This window comes from Mus pahari, chromosome 8 (assembly GCF_900095145.1).
Source record: "Mus pahari chromosome 8, PAHARI_EIJ_v1.1, whole genome shotgun sequence".
Classification (NCBI taxonomy): domain Eukaryota; kingdom Metazoa; phylum Chordata; class Mammalia; order Rodentia; family Muridae; genus Mus; species Mus pahari.
Window position 1 is genome coordinate 20,052,645 of NC_034597.1, and position 9,616 is coordinate 20,062,260.

At 44.7% G+C, this 9,616-nt stretch overlaps 1 pseudogene; it reads left to right on the forward strand.

Moving 5' to 3' along the window:
* The first annotated feature begins 510 nt into the window (after positions 1–510).
* On the forward strand, positions 511–9,038 carry LOC110325733 (annotated as a pseudogene).
* Positions 9,039–9,616: the final 578 nt, after the last annotated feature.

Consider the following 9,616-nt stretch of genomic DNA (forward strand, 5'->3'; position numbering starts at 1 on the left):
CTGTAGTTACACCCGGGCTCATGGGAAGGGTTCAAAGAGGCTTCAGATGGGTTGGTATAGCTTGCCTACAGGGACTCAGGGCTAGAAGCAATTAGATTCAAACCCCATTCATGATAATTCTCTGAGTTTCAAACAAAATGATTCTACTGATAATATTTTTCTTTGCAGTGCTTATTAATTATCTATTTTTATTCCCTACATCTGGTATATTACCCTATGACCCTTTGACCTTGCTGCTCCTAGTGTGGTCTTTAGATCACCTGATGCTTGCTAGAACTATGTGATCTCTGTACCATGTAAGACCTGATGTGTCTGAACCTGGACCTTAATAGTATCCCAGGCAAAGTGTATGCATATCAAGTTTATGATCTGACTCATTGGGAGCAAGTTGTGGTCATTCCCATTTCAGAGTCAAAAGACTTGAGCTCCAGAGAGACTCAGTACACTTGCCCACGGCAAACTGAATTTGGTTCTGGTCTATTGTAGTCAAAGTGCTTAGCCACAAGCCAGATGTTGCAGGTGTGTGGAGTCTACTGCGAGAGTCCAGAAGCATGGACTTGTGAGGACAGTGATGACAGTCCTGGGCCCCCAAGGTAGTGACTTCACTGGGCTCTGGTCCAGGGATTGTATACTCAGCTGTGTGTAGCTTCATCTTTTAGAGTTTGTTAGGGGAGACTCATGATACTCTGTCTTGATGGGATGCACTTCCGAGAGACCAAGGAACACCTTCAGGCCGTGGCTACAGGTGGACTCAGAATGTATTTATCTGGTGGAGCTATATCAGTCTACATATTGCCTATGAAAAAAATGAAGCCATTTAAAAATGGGTGGCTTTAATTCTAAAAGTGGAGACTAAGGTACAGGTGAAATGGTGACTAGCAGCTTCACAAATATTTCCGAGTGTTTACTCTAAGTCGAGAACTGTCCTGAACATCTCACACAGAATATGAATAGATAGGGGAGCCCCTGATAACAAGCTGGAAGAAAGGCTAACAAGTAAGAGAAATTGGATCATTCCCATGTACAACGCTAGTATTCAAAGCAAGCCATATCAGATCTTGGCCTTCAATATTGAGCTGATTGAACCAGAAGTCATCTGGAACAAGATTTCCACCGATACCTAAACTATCTGACCGCCTTCTTTCTAAAGCCCGTTTTTATGGTCTTGACGATCTGTTCTTGCCTTCAGTGGGCTTACTTGATTCAAGACAGGAGGGTTTCATGGGTCAGCCTGGGCATTAGCTATGTCAGGTTCTAGAGTAAGTGCAAAGAGAAAGTAAAAGAAGAGATATTGGGACAGATGCACCCTGATCCATTGGACTTCCTGTCTACAGGTGGTGGGCTACCTTTGTACTCAGGGAACCTCAGAGTTGGCCCACCCATGGGTCAAGCAGGCTGGCGTGTCATAGGTTCTTTACTGATGCAAAGGAGGGTATGATTCGGATGTTCAGAGAACACGGGTGTTTTAATAAGTAAACCGGCCTTTTTCATACACACAGTCTCCTCCCTCTGATTGTCCCACCAGAGTTGTCTTAAAGGCACACTTCCCTTCTGTATTTTACCAAAAATCACTCAGAACCCCTTCTAAGACCAGGATCTTCTAAATTTATTATCTGTCATCTGGAACTTTCCCTAAGAGAAAATGTGTTCTGTAAGAACCACCCCCTAGTGAGTGTTATTTTCAAAGAGTGCATGAGGTCCAGGAAAAGAGATGGCCTCTCCCAATGGAAGCACAAACAATGGGATTGACACCAGCCCAACCTCATCTTAGGCAATGAGAACTACTCCCGAGGCTCTGAGGAGGGGTGCAGACAAAGATTTTTCACAATTGCCCTTTGTTTCTCATTCTGTTAGAAATTATGAGACCATGGGATGAATATGAATTTAGGGATATGGTTTCATCTTTCTGGGTGTCCTCTCATGAGATGACTGTACCCTAAACGAACCCAGGCCACCCAACAAACAAGACAGATTCCTGGCTCTGTCTATGCACAGATTCGAAGCATGGTTATGGAATAGCACTTGGCTTTTGCTGCTGGATATAGAAATGGGCAAACCCTATGGGTTCTTGCCCTTGCGGTGTGCCACATAAGACAACTGATGGCAAACAGGTTTAATAAGGGCAGACAGTGTCCCATGGTTCAAACACGGACATCTATTCTACCCCAGTGCATGAATGTTCATTCTGAATGGTTATGAACTTCCCAGGAAAGCAGTTGTTTACTACAGTTTGGAATTCTTCACTATGCAGAATCTATCTATCTATCTATCTATCTATCTATCTATCTATCTATCTATCTATCTATCCCCAGTAGAGAGATAAGTAGCATTTCCATGTTAAATAGCTCTTATTAGAGATTATCTATAAAAGGCATATACAACAATATCCCCAAACTCAAAGAGATCAACATAACATATCCTGATGTGGAAAATGCTTATAGATGTGGTTGTTTCCTCTTCTGAATGCTGCAGCTTCCACAGATGGGAACCCCTGAAGAAGCCTGAGGGGGCATGCATGATAGAGAAATGATTAGCTAAGTTGAGCTCTCTTGGAGGAGGTGGTGTTTTAGTTACTTGAAGAATCTGAATTTATCCAAGGAGGTCATAGGAAAGAACCACACAGAAAATTAATTAAAAAAACAAGTGAAGACCCTTATTTGTCCCAGGAGTTGTATGCTTTTGAGACCAGCAAGAAGGTCAATGCAAGAGCCTGGTGGCACAGCATTGCAAACTAGAGTATGCCATGATGGTTTGGGAAATGAATGGCATGAGGTCATACAGTTTATGGATCGGTCAAGAGAATCTACTTCAGTACTAGCCCTCGGCAGCAGTCTGAGAAGCAGAGCTTAGAAGTGAGGCCTGGAAGCAGAATTGCACATAGGAAACTGTGGAGATCACTGGAAGCTAAGATGCCTGGGTCATGTGGTAGAGCTGCAGGAAGCGATTCAAGATGTATTTGCAGTGTTAAAGTTAACAGAATGGTTGGAGGCTTAGTCAGGGATGGCGTTAGATTTTTAGTTTAAGGACCCAGTTCCGAGGTGTGTGGATTACTTCAGAGATTAACATCTCTGGAGAAACTAGTTTGAAGATGAAGCAAGCACAGAAACCTCATCATGCTGGGAATCAGAAGAGAGTCTTTGCAGGCTTCAGTCCCCATGGCCTCCATGTCACCCCAGGCCCTGCCTCCCAGCACCATGGTGGTTGGGCTCCTTTCTAGCATGTGGATTTTAGAGGCACTGACTCTAAGTGGACTCTCCTGCCTCTTGATTGCCAAAGAATCATGACTGGATCCCTCTAGTCTCTTCCCTTGTCAGCCCTTAGCCTCCTCTGTGACTCAAGTCTTCTTCTGTGTCACACTCACAAAGGACATTTGTCACTGAATTTAGACCAGGGGGTTTATCTTGTGAGTTTCCCTTCAAGATCCCTTAAAGTGATCATCTCTATAGAGACTTTCTTCCAGTGGGGCCACACTCAGGTTCCAGCTGCAATGTGGGCTGGTCATTCTAGACTGATGGTGGACTCTCCTGAATGAGAGAGAGAGAGAGAGAGAGAGAGAGAGAGAGAGAGAGAGAGAGAGAGAGAGAGAACAAGCATGTGTGTCACATGTATATCACTGTGTGTCTATGAGTCCACCTCATAAATGATTTTTCATACACCCTGTAGAGTCTTTTGAAGCAATGCATTTAACCATGGATGGGACAAGGCTGGCTCTGGCTGGTCATTTGCACCTCCATACAAGTGCCACAGCCTAAAGGGTCTGAGCTGGTAGTTCATAGCTCTCTGTTACCAGACCCGCATACAAGCTACCCACAAGCTCTGGGTCTTCTGGTTTGCCTTATTACCAGTTATCCATCACTATCTTCCTTTATTTACATTTCAAATGTTATCTCCCTTCCTAGTTTTCCCTCTGCAAACCCCTATCTCATCCCCTCCCCCTGCTTCTATGAGGGTGCTCCCCACCCACCATCCCTATCCCACCTCACTGCCCTAGCATTCCCATACACTGGGGCATTGAGCCTCCAGAAGACCAAGGGCCTCCTGTCCCATGGGTGCTAGATAAGGCCATCCTCTGCTACAGATGCAACTGGAGTCATGGGTCCCTCCATGTGTACTCTTTGGTTGGTGTTTTATGCACCATATTAATGCACCATTCATTTAACCTAGCCCCCATACCTAAAATTTAAAGTTAAAGAATAGAGTTGTTCCTTATGCAGATCTGTAACTTAGTCTGCTATGATTTGCTGTCTGGTGGGCATTTCACAACTCTCACTGCCATTCCTTGGCATATGCCTGGAAGAGTAGGCAAGTCCCTTTAATAAGGTTGGCTTGAAACATCTCTTCATCAAAGAGAAAGCCTAGAAAGGCGTCTGTAGGCTACCTTCCTGGAGGACAGGGCACAGAGCTTCTTGGGCACACATTTCTTCAAATGCCACCACAGCCTGGGCAAGCCACTGCTCCACTTTTAGCAGGCTCTGCAGTTCACCACTTTGCATGCTGGACAGGTGCTCACCTGCTTACTGCTTCTGGGATAATTGTCCTCCTTTTCCCTCTCGTTTTTCCATCCCTGTATTTGAGTTGTCTTTTTTTTTTTTTTTTTTTTTTTTTTTTTTAATTTCAGCATTCCGGGGGACCTAGAGGCAGTCCTATCCAGATGCCCAACAGGGTAAACAATCCTTCTGCATCCTCATCTCCATTTCCAGTACTGCTTACACACAGTTCCCTGCACGGTCCTGACAGGATGGATGCACTAGAGTAGGTAGTTCTGTTGACTCGTCATCCTGCGTGTGTTCTACAGCAGCTCCTTCAGGACATGGGAAAGCACTTGGTCACCAGGTTGGTAAGGTAGCTGCCACACAGAAAGCAGGATATATAGGCATTCATGTCCCAAAGCTTAGTCTTTCTGTTCATATCTTTGGCTTCTCTCATGGACATCTTAGAGCCTTTCCTCATCCCATAGCATGGGGGTGTCAAGCCATCAAACATGAACAGAGCCTTCTGGCCTCACAACCCTGCCTGGTGTCTGTACTTCCCTTCTAGCCTGTGCTTCTTTTCCATTGAGAATGCAGGCCTAGGCTCCTGATTACATTGTGAGGCTTGAATGCTGGGAGACTAGAAGAGGCGTATGTGGAGAAGTCCTAGGAAAGGCATTGCTTCTTCCAGCACCCCACCCCACCCCCCAAAGATAAGGAGAAAGATACCATTGTCCTTTTAATGTCATCAATGAAGCCCAAAGCATCTTCTATCTTTTGATATAAGTAAATGAATAAATGTAGATGTTAGTATAGCTGTCCAGAGGAGCAGGTCCAAGCTCACTTTGGAGTTTGGGGTTTTCAATAGAATAAGACTGATACAAAAATTTGTAAAGAAATGATGTTTTCTCTATAGGAAACTTCTCCAATATGTTAATGCTTTAGTTTTGAATGTTGAAGGCTTTTGTGATGGGCTACCAAGGCACTTTCCAGATGTGATTTGGATCTCAGTTGTTGAGCTTATATATGGTAATGGGTTGGGCGTCAAGTGCCTAGTGTCACTGGCTGATCAAGCCATCCAGAGAATGGCCATTAGAAGCACATTTCTCTTGTGCTTCCTATCTTTGACGCAGCAACATTCTTTGACAGATCACTGCCTTCCCTGGATCCAGTTAGTGGTTGTAAAGGAGGCTTCAGATTCTGGCCAGCTACCACAGCACAGGTGGAGGCAGCCAGCTCAGGGGAATTCTGAGGCCTCTTGGCCTAGGCTAAATGGGAGTTTAGTGAACCTCTTTGGGATCTGTCAGAGAGAAAGATCACATTTCCAGTGGGGAGAATGTAAATTCAGAATCCAGGAAAAGAGAGGTAGCTTACAATAATAGTCTCTTACTCCTGTACTGGGATTTCCATTTCACAAAATATATACAGTACTCAATGTGGTTCTCTGCCCCCAAAAGTCTTTGAGTTATGCATTATGACCCTCAATTTACAGACCTGGGAATAAGAGACAAAGTCACCTGACCAGAATCACTGACTAAGAATAGGACTTGCATTCAGGCCTAGCTTTTAGCACCATGTTCAATGGATGTGTTAGAGGAAGTGGGGGAGAAGACCACCACATTTTACCTTGTGCTACACAGTGAAGTGGTGGGGCAGAAAGATTTACTTACTGTTGATAGCCTCATCTGTCATAACTGGAAGGCTTGAGGTTTGAAACAAACAGATAAATGAATATAAGCCTCAGCTTCAGGGGTGACATTGATATTGATACTTGGATCAGCACATGGTCTCCATCATAATCTGTGAAAATGGGAGATGGTTCAAGAGTTGGGCTCAGGGCTGGAGAAATGGCTCCGTGGTTAAGAACACTGACTGCTCTTCCAGAGGTCCTGGGTTCAAATCCCAGCAACCACATGGTGGCTCACAAACATCTGTAATGAGATCTGATGCCCTCTTCTAGTGTGTCTGAAGACAGCTACAGTGTACTTATATATAATAAATGAATATATCTAAAAAAAAAAAAAAGAGTTGGGCTCTGCTGCCCATGGCCACAAGCCAAGCCTGCCCGCTGCCTGCTTCTCTCAAGTGTAGCTTACATGGCCATGCCTACACATTTAGGTTTTATCTCTGAGTATTGAAGTATTGAAGAGTGACTCCTTGATCCAGATACTAGAATGCCCGATCTCCTTTCTCTCTATCTGGGCCTTTACAGTAAGAGTTGTAGCCATGACTTAGGTCTGGTTTGCTCATCTTGAATTGAACCATTGGTTTATTCTTGAAGGCTTTAAGAAATGGAATCTCAAACTAAGTGTCATGATACTCAGTGCTGTCCCAGTACTTGAGAAGCAGAGTTGGAAGATGGAGAGTTAAAAGCCAGTCTGAGCTATAGAGTACACCCCTGTTTCAGAGCAAACCAAAACATGCAAAACAGGGATTGCAGTAAAGCTGAATTGAAAACTGACTAAAGGTAGAAGTTAGCCACTGGAGCAGGCTTTTGAATATGCAGCTGTAATGTTCGAGGCATGAAATAAACATTGGTGAGTACCAGAGAAGAAGCATCCATTCTGCGCATGTGCCACAGGTATGGAACGATGGTGGGTACTTCAGGCCTTCTAACTGTGGAGAACCAACCTTTGTTTCCTGCTGTTTTACCTCTTTCTCCTGTTCCAGGTTCTCTTGGGTGGTGACACCATGTTCCCTGCAGCCATCCAGGACTCGGGATCCATCATGACATTGAGATGTGTAAAAGCTGCTTGGGCAGATGAAATGTAGAGGTGCTAGGCTACATTTCATCCTCACTACCATTGGGGTTCGGAGATAGCAGAATGCAGCCTCAGATAGGGGCCTCAGTCTGAGAGAGAAATAACACAGGCAGGCTGAGGTTGAAGCTGTGGTTCCCTAACTCCCAGGAACCCAGACATCACTGAAAAACTCAAGGAGTTGGGAATGGGGGGCCGTGGGCCAGTGATGAGCCCCAGGCCTGGGAGAGGGGAAAATCTGGCTTAGCTCAGGAGTGAGTGTTCTGAGTGCAGAGGGACCTTCTGCAGGAGACTTAGGCAGACTTCTGTATGACAAAGGCTTCCCCACATGGCGATTCTTCATGAGAGAGACAGTCCTTAGCTGTCCAAACTGTTTATTCATTGTGGAAAAATGGTGCGTACAACTTATTCAGGGCGGACCCGAGATTAAATACCTTTTGCAGGAAGGAATGTCTGGGAAGGGAAGCTTCTTGGCTCAACCCTCAGGACCTGCTCCTCTAGATACCTCATTAGCATGGAGAACACTGTGCTCTGTATTACATGACTAGTTGCCACAATCCTCATGTGAGGTGTCATGGTCAAGTACTCCAGGACAAGAACCAGGTTAGGTGTAGATGAACCATCTACAGTTCTCAGATATGAGAGTTTCTGGGGTTTCTGAATCCACTCAACTTCTCCAGTTTTTGTCCCGGCTCCTCTTGCCCCACATGTCATGGTCTTCCGACAGTCTTAGGGACTGCTGTGGATCCTTTCCAGCTAGCTGACTGGTGAATGGAGGATAGGCAAGCGTAGCAAAGCAGTATTGTTAGGGACAGTTCCTAGAGCACTTCTGCTCACATGCTGGAAGGACAAAGTCATCGTATGATCACAGTTGGGTGTAAGGAGCCCGCACAGTACAGCTTGAAGTCCTGGTTATGGGTTTCTGTTCCACAGGATAGGGTTCTCGAAAGTTGTCAAGAATAAGGCCTACTGATTCTGAAGGTGGCAATAGGGTAATTCATGCCACTATGCACGGAAATGATTGGTGATCCAGGACAGAAAGAAGTAGAACACATTCAAATATAGGATGATAGTTCATGTAAATAACAAAGAAATTATCTACCAAATTGCATATGCCTGTATAAAAGGGGATATGATCATCTGTACAGTACATGCACATAAACTTTCAAACTGTGATGTGAAAGTTGGCTTGACAAGTTACGCTGCCGCCTATTGCACTAGCCTGCTGCTGGCCCACAGGCTTCTGAATAGGTTTGGTATGGACAAGATCTATGAAGGCCAGGTAGAAGTGACTGGAGAAGAATAGAATGTGGGAAGCATTGACAATCAGTCTGGTGCCTTTTCCTGCTATTTGGATACAGGTCTTGCTCAATTTACCACTGGCAATAAAGTTTTGGGGGCCCTGAAGGGGGATGTGGATAGAGGTTTGTCTATTCCTTATAGTACCAAGTGATTCCCTGGTTATGACTCTGAAAGCAAGGAGTTCAATGCAGAGGTACATCGGAAGCACGTCGTGGGTCAGAATGTGGCAGACTACATGTGCTACCTCATGGAGGAATATGAAGATGCATATAAGATACAGTTCTCTTAGTACTCAAGAGCAACACAACTCCAGACATGACAGGAGGAGATGTATAAGAAAGCTCATGCTGCTATCTGAGAGAATACAGTCTATGAGAAGAAGCCCAAGAGAGAAATGAAGTAGAAGAGGTAGAACTGTCCCAATATGTGTCTTGCCCAGAGGAAAGATCAGGTTGCTCAAAAGATGGCAAGCTTCCTCGGAGCACAGGAACAGGCTGCTGAAAGCTGAAGCAATTTTCTGTGAAGATTTCTTTTTTCTTTTTCTCTTTCTTTCTTTCTTTCTTTCTTTCTTTCTTTCTTTCTTTCTTTCTTTTTTTTTTTGGCTTTTCAAGACAGGGTTTCTCTGTGTAGCAGCCCTGGCTGTCCTGGAACTCGCACTGTAGACCAGGCTGGCCTCGAACTCAGAAATCTGCCTGCCTCTGCCTCCCAAGTGCTGGGATTAAAGACATGTGCCATCACTGCCCAAGATTTCTTTTTTATAAAGACAATAAAAGAATAAATATATTTTCCAAGCAGAAAAAAAATGTGGAGTCACACAAGGAGAGCTCGGAAGGTCCTGATTTCTTTATCTAGACCTGCGACCACATCAAATGCCTTAGGGTTGTCCCTCTTAGGGCTGTCCTCCCACAGATATCCTTCCCTGCCTTAATTTCTACCTTTCTCTTCCCTCATTTCTTCTCCCACTACTTCTTCACTTCCCTTAGAATCTGTTTGTGGCTGACTCTTTGGACGGGATGTCTACCCAAAGCTCTTTAAAACTAGTTTCTGTCCTGTGAGCTACTTTCATACTACCTAAGTTGACAGAGG